This window comes from Tamandua tetradactyla, chromosome 12 (assembly GCF_023851605.1).
Source record: "Tamandua tetradactyla isolate mTamTet1 chromosome 12, mTamTet1.pri, whole genome shotgun sequence".
In the NCBI taxonomy this organism is placed as follows: domain Eukaryota; kingdom Metazoa; phylum Chordata; class Mammalia; order Pilosa; family Myrmecophagidae; genus Tamandua; species Tamandua tetradactyla.
In genome coordinates, this window is record NC_135338.1 from 91365754 (window position 1) to 91381347 (window position 15594).

A 15594-nucleotide genomic window follows, 5' to 3' on the forward strand; every position below is an offset into this window, starting at 1 on the left:
TAAGAAACTTTTTTCTTTCAATAAGGAAATCAACAATGTCTTTTGATGAAATGTCATTAATTTCTTTTATGAGAATACTATCATAAGACAGCCGATAAAAGCCCACCTTTTCCTCTTCCAATTGTCTCCCTTACCACCAACCCACGCCTGCCACCCTCTCCGGGCATCAAATCCCGGTTGTCACCCAGCGGATCACTCACTTTCCCCGGCTTCTACTGCCTTCTCTGTAGGAGGAGTTTGACCTTCAATATTTTTCAGCCTTTAAATATTTGAAAGAGGGAAAATTTCACTACTTTTATAAGCTGCTTGAAGGCATGGACCACATTTTACCCATTTTTATACTCTTACAACTTCTTCACCCTGGTCAGGAACTCGGTAGTCAAGCAAATGGAATTTTCTAAACAAGGTCTTGTTGGCCTGGTTTCCCGGTGTGATCAAAACCACAGGCTGCTTACCCAGAAGCTTCTGCTGTTGGTTCATCACTGGCAATGGTATTCTTATGTAAAAAATTTCCTGCGCTATTTCTGAATGGAAGACAACGTGCCCCTAAAATTTAACATTTACATATTGTCTTCAAAGCTTTGTAGCAAGGTGGCAGATCTCACTCGTTTTCCGAGGAGGAGGGGAAGAGAAGCCATTACATGGCTCATCAGTAATCTGTTACAAAGAAGCTGTGCTCATCAGCGCAGAAGTAAATCTTTCATTACTGGAAAATGTGAATCAACTGAAGTGAAACGGGGTTCTGTCAGCTTATAAAACTTAATTACGTTTCAACTCCATAAATTAGTCCAGGTAAAGACGTTCGAAAATACCTGACTTCCAATTCGAATCTACAGAAAATTAATTGCAAGGATGCAAACTTACACACAATATTAACAAATTATCTGAATTTCTCAACTGTGTCTTCTAGCAAAGATGTGCGCTTTACATTTTGGCGTTCACGCTGCATCACATTTGTTCAGTTTCCTCTCATACAACACATCCCGGAAAATTCCAGAAAATGTTAAACTTTGAGATTTAAGACATCCCCCAAAGAAGAGAAAATGTAACGGAAGAAAGAAATTTGCACCCTTGTTGGAGTTAAGAAAAAACACTTGAGCATAAGGACAAAAGCTCCCTTGTTTAAGCACTTCCCCAGCTGCACTTCAACTAAATATATCCTGGGCTGAGTGTTTTCGTTTCTCCACCCCTCTCCGGAGCCAATCACGCGGTGACAAACAGCTCCGAGGCCCCCTGAGCCCGGCGCTGCGGAGGTGCAGCCTTGGTTACCGGCTTGGCCCCGGCTGCCAGCGCAGGGCAGCTCCGGGCCGCGCGCTTCCCCCAGCGGAGTGCCGCGGGCAGGCCCCGGCGCGCTCTGCCCCGAGGAGGCTCGTGCCGGGGGAGGAGGGTTAACGCGGCAGCCCGGGGCCTGGAATTCACGCCCCACCTGGGCTGACAGCGGGAATGACTCATTGTTTCCCCTTGGAACAGTCTGAGGGGTGCGTCTTGGTGTCAGTAACCTAGGCAAAGTAAAATTGTGTCTTCCCTTTACAACACATCCCATTTTCTAAAGCTGAATATAGAGCTGGAAATCTGGAGAGTATGTTTCTTCTGCAGCAACGGTAGCCACGGTTACTGCCTTTGTGTTGGTCCGCGGGGACAAAGGATTTAAATTTACTGTCTGCAAACAGAAAGAGGCCTAAAGCTTGGGGCCCTTTTATTTATAGCTGTGTGACAGTCCTATAAACCGAAGCAAACTTCTCTTAGACTCCTCGGCTGTCTCAGCCCGTGGTCTGACAGTGGATAGTACAAGCTGTTAGTTATGTCACCCGTGATTTATGTAAATGGGATTTTTGACTGTTAATTTTCCCACCGTTAAATTTAGTCCGTGTACGAATTTTCGACACCCTTATTTCTAAAGCGATGTATTAATTGTCTCCCTCCTCAAAGTCTCCCGTAGGTCACCATTCCTCGTTTTCAGCGAGTTTTATAGTCTTTGGGAAACTGGACTGGTTGATATCCCAGGGCTGTGCAGTCCCCTGCCCCTGCTTCGGAAAGCGTGGGAGCCACAGCTCTACAGATGTTTTCCTCTGCCTTTTGCGAGCATGTCGCAGACCACACATTATGAACTCCTCTTTCTTTGGCCGCTTCTTTTTATTAGCAGTAGTTTAAGTGTTTAAAGGAAGATATTCAAAAAGGAAGATATGGAGATAAATAAATATAGAAAGGAAAGGGAAAGGAAGAAGTCCTGTGAAATTCGGGGCCTAGATTCTAACTCAGATCTGGGAGGTTAAAAGGCAACAGAATTTTTTCTCATCAAATTAAGTAAGGGCCCTGAAAGGATTGCAAGTAGGTCTGAATTTGAATAGGGACAGAGACAGTTGGGGGCATGGGCAGCAGGCATGGAAATTAAGTACTTAATGAAATGGCAGTATATGCCTTTAGTTTAATTGATACCAATCAGCTAATGTTGCCTTTACATTTCTGCAGGTAATAAGACTGGTTTGGCTTTGGCTGGTTTTGTGTGATAGATGTGGCTACTCTGTCTCATGGACAGAAACTCATGCAGATTCTAAATTAGAAATTAAAATAACAAAAATGTTTCCCTCTCTTTCAAACTGTGCTTTAATTTAGCAAATTGAGTATCTTTCTTTGATTGCCAATATCCTTAAAGTCAGGTATCAAAATATTTGCAATACCCTTTCTGACGCTAATGAAAATCTGCAAAGATTATGTATTTCTCTGCTTTTTTGTAGACAGGGCACAATTATTGCAGCATGCCTTCAGAAATGGCAATAAACAAAGCTTCAGTTTCTAACATCTAACTGTAAGTAAATTTGTGGTTTTCTGAATGAGCCCATTTTATACCATATATGGAGATCTATTTGCCAGAGAGCCTACAAACTACTAAAGATTTTGTGGTCCTTTTGCCAGTAATACGTTCAGGCATGGTAGGTCAATTATCTGGAGGACTGTGATGTGAGACAAGCATAATAAACACAACCCTATTATGTGCACTACGGTTTGGGTCTTCTAAAAGAGACCGGAACTAACATGTCTGGGCAACTTCTAGGCTCTGAGAGAGGGACCTTATATCCATTTCTCATTGATACAGCCACCTTCCCCTCATGCCTGTTGAGACTCCAACTTTGCTGCACCTCCTTTCTAGCGGGTGGTTGGGTTCTTTCTCTTTTTCTCAAAACCAAAAATAAAGGCAGTTTGCAATAGCTGATTGTTCTTTTTCTAATTGCACAGAAGTCTTTCACCACCAGGTTAATAAATGTAAAATCCTCACAGCCCTAGAAGATTCTGTCACACCCTTCCTCTTGAAAATCCTTGATTTACAGCCTCTATTAGTTGTTTGCAAGTGGACCTAAGAGGAAAATTAGTGGTACTTAAGGACAGAGGATGTCAGAATCAACTGTGAGACTCTTTCTAATTGACCCACATCCCCAACCACTGCCCTAATAGTTCTACAGGTTTGGAAAGGACTAATCTAGCCAGAACAAACAAGCACAATGATTTAATGACTTTAAAATTCCAGGCAAGCATTCAAAAGTTTATGGTCTTTTTCTGACCTATGTTTGCAATGAATTATGCTTTGGTTTCAAGACATTCCATTAAAATAACCTTGTGGAACATGTCAATTGTTAAACTACTACAAATGCAATATGCATTCAAATTTGGTTTTTCTGTGTTCTAAGTACTCAGGCAATTTTAAGGATAAGACACTAAAAAGATAGGTTTATGATGATGGCTTTTTCCACATATTTGTTTGGCCAGGAGTAAATAAAGATGTGTTTCAAAGAAAAGAAGAAAAAAAAATTTCCGGGCAAGGAGAAGGGGACAGATGATTTGAGTTTTATTTCATGATGTCACAGCATACTTGCAGAAGAAAGGGATATTAACGTCATTAAAAAACAGTGACCCTCAGGTTGTTCAGAAAGATTGTCTAGTCCATTAACCCAGGTAAGATTCTTGTTCAAACAATGTAAATCTAAGGTATGAGAATTTAGGAGAAAGGAGTAATTAAAAATCCTTCCTTGAAAACAAAAGCTCTGTTAAACAAATCTCTGGAATTAAAACCAATGTTTGTGACTTCTTAAGCTAATACGATTTTGTTATCCTGGCTGATTTATATGAGACAGAACATCATTATCCTTCTACATTGCATGTGCAACAGTACTTACTTATCTCACTGATATTTATGAAGAAAAGATAGGATTTATTTAAATGTTTATTTTGATATATAAGCATTAACAGCAAACAGAGCCAACAATTTTCTCATTTGCAAATTTTGGAAACTAGTTCTCAGTTCTATTCAACACACTGTCCTATATGAAGTGCTGTGGAAAATGTTCTGAGAAATTAATTCCCTGCATGAAATGAACTTGTTCATTTGTGCATCCCATGCCTTTGGGCTTATTCAGAACAAAGGACATATATGAACTTATCTCACTGGTTTTTGCTAAGACAGTGTCTATAGGAAACTGAATATCATGTGCTCCCAACCAAAATGCAGCAAATGTTAGAAGAGATATTCAGGGTGAAATTAAAGGATTGCCTAAAACTGGTAACTTGGAAAGTCTGTTTAAGTGACTAAATTATAAAGGTTTAGAATCGTAACCATTTGCTGAACTTGCTTTTCCTATTTTACTTATTCCCTCCCTCAACAGTTTTTGAGTATCTGCCCTAGAAGTAAAAAAACTCAATGTCTATAGGTGCCAGCAAGATAACTGCAATAAGTGAAGCAGGTGAATTTACCAGAAATGGAGACAGACACATTTCATGTGCTTAATAAACACAGAGGCAAGTTTTCATTTTCATCAAGAAATAGGCTTTCTCATTATTACTGAAAGATGCTTTGGTCTTTCCATTCTTTTGATACTGGGTAATATTTTAACCCAAAAAAACATGATACAGACTCAGTATAAATGACAACTCATACTTAGCCTCCCTAGGGAAGCAAAAGGGAGTGGCAGAGACTGCGGCAAAATGACAGCTCGTGTCCCCCTCTAAAGGGCCTACCACTTCTCTGCACCAGCTACCTGTTGCCATGTGGAAACAAGCCTAGGGTGACCGAAGATCCTGATTTGTATGTAAACATCCCAGGTTTTTAAATGTGGCCTCAAATTTAAAAAAAAGAAAGGAAAAAAAGAGCCAAACAAAATAATTTAGAGGGCTGTATTAGCCCTGTGGTCACCACTTTGACATCTCACATCTATTCCTCTAGGCATTCTGCTGTGAGGAACTGAGAATACAAAGATGAAAAATGAGATCTTTGCTCTCAAGAAGTTTGTGGACTAGTACGTTAAACATGAAAACACATCCTACATATCCATTTGTATTGAAATAGGAGAAATTATCAAGTGGCGTGAGAGCCCAAGGGAGACCAAACGAGATGCGGGTGGGTGAGCAGGGAGGTGAGTCAGGGAAGGATTCCAGAAGGAATGTACACCGAGCTGTTTTGCTAGTTGAACCAAGCAAGTAATAATGTTGGAGGAAGGTGTATCAGCACATGCCAAGACACAGAGCCCATAAGGAGGCCAAGTCTTGGAGAAGAAGTTAAGGTAGGATGCCAGAAGTGAAGGTGTCTTAGGCCTAGGAAGTTAGTGGAGGGAAGAGGTCATCCCTGAAGGCATATCCAGGCTGTATAGATGAAGGAGGAGACTGAAGAGTCGAGATTGAACTCGAGGCTAGTTGCTCACTTGGCATTCTTAGACACATTTGCATGGTCTGGTGCAGCATGTAAACTTATTCAGCATCTGCTAAAAATTAAATTGAATTTCAAAGAAATCAGAAAGTAAAAATTTGAATCAAGATAGATAATGTAACCTTCGGCATTTGGCAATACACTTCTCCTGGCTTCCTATTAATTGACTCATTATGTCTGTAGAAAGAGTGGGCCAGTGAGGTCAAATTTGAGTGTAAGGAGACTCTGATTGGAAAAGCTGGCCTGGATTGTCTTTATATCCTGCCACCAAGGTTGGCTAGATTGGAATCTTTCATCTCAGAGTATGGTAAGCATATAGATGCCCTCACACCACTAATAACTGATATGAAGAAGGGCATATTTCAAGGAAAGAGACTGACCTCATGTACTTCCTGCAGTATTTAGTCAGGCAGTAAAGCACAATGGCAGCCTACCACAGGTTCTCCTCACACTGTCAGGGTTTAAATCCTGCTTTCACCATTTACTACCTGTGGCATCTTAGGCAATTTATTAACCTCCTGCTACCTTAGTTTCTCTATCTGTAAAATGAGATAAAATGGGAATACCTACTACATGGCATTTTTGTGAGAATAGTCCTTGGCAGAGTGAAAATCAATAGGTATTAATATTATTTAGCAACATTATTTAAAGGTTTGTTACAAGCAGAAACACTTATGAGATGCAAAGATGAATAAAACAATTCTATTCCCAGGAAATTCACCATCTAATAATAATTTTAATGGCTTCATAAGATCAGATCTGGGTATAAACTAGTCGTTCAAGAAAAAAAAAAAATCAACAGGTATATTTTTAAAGGGGAGAGGCCAGGAGCAGAAGCTGTCATTACCCTGAGGATAGTTTCCACATAAAAGGAAAAGGTAATGAATGGAGGGCAGCATAATTACATGGTCTCTAGTTTAAGCATCACGGTCAACTTTAAATCTCAAGAGACTTCTGCCTGATCGAGTTTAACAAGAAAACCATAAATTCTTATCAAAAGAAACAATGAATGTATCACCAACTTTGATGCCAAAAGACCAGGGCTTACACACCCTGAGGCACTCCTCTGATTTTTCTCCCATCTAGAAAATCTGGATTTTTGTTAAGTTATAATAGTAAGTAAATATTGACAGTGACACTTTAAAAACCAGTTCTTCAACTTTTGCTTTTTGTTAAGCTCAATGGTGTGCAAGTGGCTTTGTTCCTGGCCCATGAAAACAGTAAACAGGACTCAGAGACCATCTTGGAAACAAAACCGCCTGGCTACGAGGGAGTGGTAACTAGGCAACGGGAGGCGCGCCAGGCGACGCGCAGGCGCACTCAGCCGCACCCCGCCGCGGCCCGGCCGTGGAAAATTACAGCGAGTTCTTCTTAAAGGCATAGGACACATTTCCAGCCCTAAGCCTCCGTGCTTGAGAGGCCAAAATATGAAACCCGGTGTCTATTTTATCTTCCTAGAGTTCGCAATCAATGCCCAGTATGGACCAGTCTATAATTTATAATAATAATGGAATGAATAGTCTTCCCCATCTCTCAGTTAAGCGGGGCGTGGGGGTGAGGCCGGGGAGCCCAACAAATAAATTGTGTCTAGTGCAGAGAGCTACTGGACCCGGGAACGAGAGGACCACTTAATGAATAAATTCACACTGAATATGCAACAGGTTTAAAAATGAATGGGCTCTTATGCAAAGAAAACTCCTCAGTTTGGGAAGATATATTGATAGATTATAGCATATGAAAAATTACCACAACCCCCGAGATAAATTGTAGGTATATAAACTTGATTAAAACGGGTTTAGCGTTCATGAGAAAGTGTAATCCTCCTTACAGATTTTTTTTTAATAGAATCAATAATTATGAGATTTTTTCATGCTCCTTAGTAGAAAGAAACTTTTCTTAAGGGTAGAAGTTTTATGATTAACATGTTAAAAGATAGTCCATTGCTGTCTTAATTTTCTGAAGGAACAAATAACACGATGCTCCTGGTTTTTGCAATGTAAGCATCCAGGATAGATTCTCCTATACTCCTAGGCTCTGAAAATTACCGTTCCCAAGCGGTATCTTCTAGAAGACATTGAAACAACTGGATAAAAAGAGATACTGTCTTCTCAAAGTAAAGCCTTTGACACATTATATGCCCTTTTAGTCCATCTCAGAAAGTGAGCAGTGGTCCTTTGCTCTGCTTCTTTTCCTCTCACGGTGTGTTCGGTGTGTTCGGTGGCAGATGTCAGGTGCGATCTGCAGAGCCTGCCACCCTCTCCCGCCTCCCTGCGCGCAGACCGCAGACCCTGCGGTGGGGCAGGCGGCTCCTCACCGAGAGGGAGGCGCTGCGCCCCGGCTCCTGCTGCATCAAAGCGGGTGTTCCCCTCCCGGATCAGCCATCCCCCCCGCTTCTCGGCCACGTTACACCCTCACCCCTGCCCCCTCTTAACCTATTCCTGCTTTTCCCCCTAAAATCAATTCCCTCACGTCGTAAATGACTAAGAATTACACTTTTTAGTAATTACTGAAGTTTCGTGTCATCGTTTAGAGCTAGCTGTGATATTTGAGGACTAAGTAAATGTTTTGCTTGAGTTTAGACACAGGACAGTGTTTAGCCTGTAATTTTCAAGGTGCAACGATGTTAAGGAAAGATGGCATTTGAGACAGTATCTCTTTCTAGAACCACAGGGAAAATTAATTACATGTGACAAGAAAGTGTGTCGTGTAGAGTCGCCAGGCACTTTGAAGCAGCGTGATTTAATGTAATGGGAACTGTGCCATTGAAATAAAAACATGCACTGCTGCAGTTGGTGTCTGCGTTTTTGGCCTAAAAAAATCACTTACCAGTGCTTAAAAAATGAAATCTGAAAATGCCCCGTTTCAGATACGGTGATGCTTCTAATTCTTACAAAAAAATCTTGCCATGAAAAGGCTAGTCCTTAATAAGGAATGAAGCCTGCTAAGCTGAGCTGTGCAGGTGCAGCGCTGAGCTGTGTAGCTAGCCACTCTTCTTCACAGGCAAGTGGCATTCTACAGCCCATGCAGCCTGCAAGGCTTCTGACGGCAGAGCGCAGCCCCACTGCCGTACACCTGGGGAGAGTTTCCTTTTACCCAAGACATACTGCAAACAGAGATGGAAAGAAAATATACAGAGAATCCAGACGGAAAGAATCACCTGAATTTTCCCTTCTTAGATCCAGTTCTACTAGTAAGTGACTAAAAGGTCGAATTGGAATCTAACTCTGATGTTTAAAATGTGATTAATTTTTTCTTTCTTTGTTTTGCATATATATTATACAATTTAAAAAGTTAAAAAATGTCATTAAAGAGTTTTGGAAGAAAGCAAAGTTTTTATATGTGTAGAAAATATTTAGCAGGCAGACTTAGGAGATTTTGGTTGCTTATTTATGTAGTATAGATGAGAAAATTGCAAAGTTCATAAAATTCTCAAAGAAGAATTGCTGTATCTGAACACAGGAAGATAGGGGTTGGGAATTCAGCCTTTTAGGTATGGCTGCTAGATAAAATACAAGAAGCCCAGTTAAAATGTGAATGTCAGATAAACAATGAATACTTTTTTAGTATAAGTAATATTTGGGACATAATTTTTTTTATTTGCTAAATCAGGCAGTCCTACTTTGAGGGTCTTCATGCTTACCAAGGGCACATGTAATTAGGTTTCTCCACATTAGTGTGGTAAAAAACACCAAAAGCTTTTGGTCCAAGGTGCCAGACTGAGATGTGCATGCAACACAAAACGGCATACAGATATGCTGCCCCAAATAAGGTAAATGATGGCCATCACACAGACCATTCAAACATCACTGAGTACTTGCTATTAATCTCTTCATTCATTCATTCAATTAATAGTTCTTTATTGCATGCCTCCTAGGTGCCAGACTTAAATTTTGGGGAGAGTGAGATAAACAAGGTAAAAATTCCTGTCCTTGAAAATTCCTTATTTTTGTCACATGGACTGACATGTAAAATGATCACTGCAATAAAGATAAATGATTACAGTTTGATTGGAGAGCTGTGGGAGCATCAAATTAAGCTTATTTGACTGAAGCTGGGAAACCAGGAAGGCTTCAAAGATGAAATAACTGAGTGAGCTGGGCTCAAAGAAGACTGAACAGGTGGAGAAGTTGGGAAGGGCATTAGAAGAGAGGGAACTGCACGTACAAAGTCAAAAAATGTACGAGGACATTGTGGATTTAAAAAAAAAAAAGTCAAGCAAAACATGATAAACCACCAAACAACAATGAGAAAAACAGTGAAATGTCAAGTGCTGCAGGAGCTGCACAGAAGCTTTTGCTGGAGATGTCTGATAATGTGTTGGAGGGGAAGCCAGATTATAAAGGCGAGTTTGCAGACCATTCCTCCCTTGGAGACTGGTTTTCCAGGGGAAACAGTCCTGTGGACATTAACAGTCAACACACTGGAATAAGTGCTATAATATAGCTGGTAAACTCTGGGAGAACTCAGGCACTATGAAGGAAAAAATCCTTGGAAAAGGAGGGACAGGATCAGGAAAGCCTTCCCAAAGGAACAGATGCTGGAATTGAGGTAGGTTTTAAAAAATTATTTAAAAAAAGTAACAGACATTTTATGCAGATTGATAAGCATTTTTCTAAAAATACAAAAGAGGAAACAGTAAAAAGTAAATCTTCCCTTCCCTAGACTCTCATCTGTCTACCCGAAGGCAACGACCACATGCTCAATTAATATAAATATATTATTCCTCTCTCTTTTAATTTTTTTTCTTTCACAAATGGAGGCATCTTCTATTCAGCTTTATACCCCTTATATTTTCACTTACTAATATATTATGGACATCAATTGCATATAAAGATGCCCAGTTTTTTTTTTAATTTTGTTTTCCTCTTTTTTTAAACTTTTTTTATTAGAGCAGTTGTAGGTTTACAGAAAAAATCATGCATAAAATACAGAGTTCCCCTATACCCCGTCATACAATTTTCCCCATTATTAACATTTTGCATTAGTGTAGTACATTTGTTAGAATGGATGCAACAATATTATTATAATTATGCTGTTAACCATAGACCATAGTTTACATTGGGGTTCACGCTTTGTGTTGTATAGTTCTGTTTCCCCCCTTCTGGTAACTTATATACAACCTAAATTTTCCCATTTTATTCACTTTCAAATGTACAGTTCAATGGTGTTGATTACTTCACGGCCCTCTTCTTTTTAATAGCTGTATAGTATTTCATTATAGGGATAAATAAAAACTTTTTGTACTAAATCTCTATTGGCTATGTAGGCTTTTTATAATCAACTGCTATTACAAAACAGGGTCTTTGTACACATTCTCTTTTTGACCACCTGTAGGGATATCTACAGGACACATTTCTAAAAGTAGAATTCCTGGGTCCATAGGTAGGTACAATTAAATCTTGATAATTATTGTAAAATTCCCCTTTGAAGAAGTTATATCGATTTATACTTTCACCATCAGGGTGATAAGAGTTGAGCTCAGTTTTGATGAATGAGTAGGAGTTTACCAGGCAGATAAGAAAACAAAAAGCATATTTAAGGAGAAAAATGGTGCAAGGAACAGCAAACAGCTCCGGGGACTGGGATGGAGGGCTGGAGACCAGATAGCAGGCAACTAGACAAAGGAGAATGAGGCCCTAGTGCAGGCGAGAAGCAGTGAAGATGGGGAGGAGAAGATGGTTAAGGACCTAGGATTCATAGTCACTACCATTTATTGAGAACGTATTATTTATTTGTGTCAGGTATTGCAGTAAGCACTACCTACTTTCCCTCATTTAATCTTTTCTCTTTTTTTGTAAAAGGAACAAATTTTTTTTTTTTGGCCTGTGCAGGCCCTGGGAATTGAACTCGAGTCTCCTGCGCTGCGGTGAGAATTTTATCACTGAGCTACTCTTGCGCAGCCCTTTCCCTCATTTAATCTTCATAACAAATAAGAAATACCCCCAATTTATGGAGAAGGGAACTGAGGCCCAGAGATACTGACATACCCAAGGTCACAACTTTTGTAAATTACAGAACCAGAACCCAACTCAGTCTTCTCTGACTCTCAAGACCCAGTTTTTTTTAAACGCAGTTTTATTGAGATTTATTCACACACCATACAAACTATCAGAACTATACAATCACTGGCTCACAGTATCATCACATAGTTGTGCATACAACCCCATGATCAATATTAGAACATTTTCATTATGCCAGAAAAGAAATAAAAATATAAAATAAAACCCAAATCCTCCCATACCCCTTTATCCACCCCCTTTATTGACCCACAGTATTGGTGTAGTACATTTGTTATTGCTGATGAAAGACTATTAAAATATTACTGTTGACTATAGTCCATAGTTATTGCAATAGGTACTTTTTTCTATTATTATTATTAACTCATTGTAATAATGTCATACATTTGCTGCAGCTCATAGAAGAACTTGAATCACAGTCATTGTACACCACAAAATTCACTGTTATATATTCTCATGTTTTATACTCCAGCTTTCCTTCTGGTGGCATACAAGACTCTAAACTTCCCCTTTCTACCACACTCATAGAACATTCAGCACTGTTATTCTCACAATAGCGTGCTACTATTACCTGAGTTCATTTGCAACCATTTAAGTTGAACCTAGTTAAACAGTCTGCACACATTCAGCACCCCCTCCCCCCAATTCCTTATACTTATTCTATATCTCTGTAACCTATATTCTAGATTTTATATCTATGAGTTTGCATATTATAATTAGTTCATACAGTGATATCATACAATAATTTGTCACTCTGTGTCTGACTTATTTTACTTAACATTATGTCTTCAAGGTTAGTCCATGTTGTCGCTTCAGGATTTCATTCCTTCTTACTGCTGAATAATCTTGCATCATATGTATTTACCACATTTTGTTTAGCCATTCATCTGTTGATGGACACTTGCCAAGCCCCGGTTTTAAACCATTCTTCCCCAGGGACTTGGAAGAAAGAGGAGCAAAGCTTTAGGGCTATTTCTCAAGGGCAAGAGAGGGAAATTTGGGGGAGATTAGAAGCTAATGATTCCTAGGGCTAGAGAGCCCTGATCCTCCTGGAACATGCCCACAACTTGCCAAGACTGGCCTAGAGTCTAGGGCATGAGACAACCTAAATATTCCCTCCTTCATTTTTGGTAGGGCTGAATTAAGGGGCATATTTACAAGACCTTTTCCTTTCATTCCTGGGCACTCACAGTAGCCGAGAGTGGAAACCTGATGTTTTCAAAGGCCCTTGAGATAAAAAAATAATTCTTCCTCTTCTCACCCCTCCCTTCTTCATTTATATCAGTAGCAAATTTTAAACATCAGCTCCTCAGGGGCAGGCTTCTAAGAGCTATGGCTTCCAAACGCTGTTCACAGTCAATTGTGCCTTAGAACCCAAACATAAAATATTCATCCATTTACTGCCTTGGGTATCAGCTATGAAATCTAAATGATAAAACAAAAATATCTAGAACTGTTTTAAAAGGATCACAGTGAATATCTAGTAACAGATTTTTAATCTCAGAAGCTTAGTGCTGGAATAGCTAAGAAAAATTTCTCGTTTATAGCTGTGCATCTGTAGAATTAGGACATTTGCCAAGGTTTGCTTGGAGACTTTGAATTGGCCTCAAATACCGTAGTCCAAGAGATAACCTCTGCATTGGGACTGTCTACAAGAAGATGCTTAGAACACAATAATAGTAATTGCCATATATGGTCATTCTTAAAGCTCCAAATCCTTTTGAGCATATATTCTCAACAAACTGTGTTCTCTCATCCTAGTTGCATATGTTTTACTCCAAGTTCAGCAATTAGAAGGACTTCATTTAAAGAGAGAAACTAGGGTTATGCAAAGTAAAGCGGGTGGACTAGAGCCCAAATTACCCAAGAAAAGAGCATTCTCTGAGGTAGTTTTAAGATCATGAAATGGCTGCTGATTGATAGTTTCCCCTTACTCATGCCTTTGTTTTTTTCCTCTTTACTGCTTCCTATTCTCTAAATTATTTTTGAAGAAAAAAGGAAAGCAGGGTTTAATTTTGGAATGATAGGCTACTGAACAGTTTCCTCGGATGGAGTATCCAAGTATCATGGACACTAATTCTAGAGGAGAAACCTTCGAATGACTACTTGGTCACCTGGTTCTGAATAGAACCCTCTTTCTCGTCCTTGGGGATAAAGGTCTAACAGTATATCGATTAAAAGTTAAAAGAGCTAATAAAATGTTGAAATATTATGTTTAGAGTCCTTTAGCCTTAAAAAACCCCAAGTTTATTTAATCATGTATATCTAATTGATTTTGAAGAGACACCAAGTTTATATTCTTGCTGCAAGCAGAAAGAAAATTAAAGCAACTAAAGTTTATATCATATCTATGCACAGAAATGAACTGTCAAAAGGAAAAGAGGTTTCTATATTGTTAGTAGGTTAAAAGTGAATGGAGTCCTTTAACTTATTAGACACGCATCCTCACCAAAAACAGTACACCAAAGAATATGGTTAACAATTTTCAAGTAAAAGCAAGTATATTTATAAGAGTGAGGACGGTGAAGGTTGGAGAATGGAATTTGTCCTAAGGTGAAAGGAATGTTGGCACATAAAGATGCAATACCATTAACTCAACAACTTAGGAAATCAAAGTATCTATCAAAGAATCTTAGAAAAGTTTGGTGCTTTTTTGTAAACCCTATTTTACAAAAATACATAAAAAGCTCTTTATATAGAAGCATTCATGCCAACATTATTTACAAGAGCAAAAAATGGCAAACAACTTTGGTGTCCAATAGTAAGGAAATGGTTAATGGCTACGTATGGTATATTCTTCCGACTGAATACTGTATTCTCTAAAAATCATGGAGGATTTTTACTGACATGAGGAAATGTACATTATGCATGGCTAAACACAAAATACAAATTACAAAACTACCTATGGTATTCTTTTAAAACAAACACATACATGTAACTTGTTAAATAATGGTTATTTCTTGGTAGTGGCATTCTGGATGATTTTTCTTTGTATTTTTCATATTTTCTATATTGAGCAATTTGCTTTAGGAACATGAAATGAAGCAAATACATTTTATAAAGTTAAGTAAAGAAGTTACTTAAGTAAAACCAATACATTTTATAAAGAAGTTATATTGTATAGACAGCATAATTGTCCCTAAACAAATTTAAATCTATGCTAAGAAGGACAAGTTCTTCTGAATCACTGGAGTACAGTTTCTTTCAATTTTCTTGTCCTGTTTTTTAAAAATCAAATTTGCTATCATAAGAAAATATTTTATTTTAAAATTTAAAATGTTTTCTTCTATTAACGGAGATCGGTGCTAATGAAATTCTGGAGCCAGTTCAGTGTCTGAGGACAAGCTCTAATTCCTATGCTCCTGTACATCAATGGCGTTTGCAGAAAAAGTTGCTGAAGATTTTATTCGAACCGTGTGTACAAAAGGTGACAAGAAAAAACCGGGTAATCACTGCAAAATTTAAGAATACACAGGGGGAGACTCCTTGTGAGGAAAATATAAAGGCAGCGGCATACTTCTCCTAGGCTAAGGAAAGGACGGAGGGTCTTGACTGCCCCCTCCCCCCACCCCCAGGTTAAAGGACCCCTTTGGAAACCCAGTCCAGGCCTTTGCCAAAATATGCACGCGAGTTAAGCAAAGCTTTTAAGGGCATGGGTACGAAAAGGAGTGGCAGAGGGTATATCCTCCCAAACCTCTGCTTGAGTTAAAAATACACACCTAAACGTTAAAGTAAGAGCCCTGAAATATCTTTGCCTCAGCTGATGCGCGTACACTTTCTGGTGTGCTACTTAACAGCATTTACAGTTTTGATCATGACACGTCTTAAAATTCCTACCAGACTGAGGAAAACCACAAGCGCTCCTTCATAAAGCCCTTAACAAAG

General features: G+C 39.1%; 2 long non-coding RNA genes across 2 annotated transcripts in view; both read left to right on the forward strand.

Annotated features, from left to right (window-relative positions):
- The first annotated feature begins 1340 nt into the window (after nucleotides 1-1340).
- LOC143651664 (uncharacterized) lies at nucleotides 1341-4805 on the forward strand. The gene is made up of 3 exons (XR_013160118.1): nucleotides 1341-1478; nucleotides 2736-2806; nucleotides 4656-4805. It is a non-coding gene; the product is annotated as an uncharacterized LOC143651664 (long non-coding RNA).
- A 3828-nt stretch (nucleotides 4806-8633) lies between these two features.
- LOC143652480 (uncharacterized) overlaps nucleotides 8634-15594 on the forward strand; it is a 62111-nt gene continuing 55150 nt past the window's right edge. The window contains exons 1-2 of the long non-coding RNA XR_013160712.1: nucleotides 8634-8882; nucleotides 9567-10240. This is a non-coding gene — a long non-coding RNA (uncharacterized LOC143652480). The remainder of the gene's footprint in view (nucleotides 8883-9566; nucleotides 10241-15594) is intronic.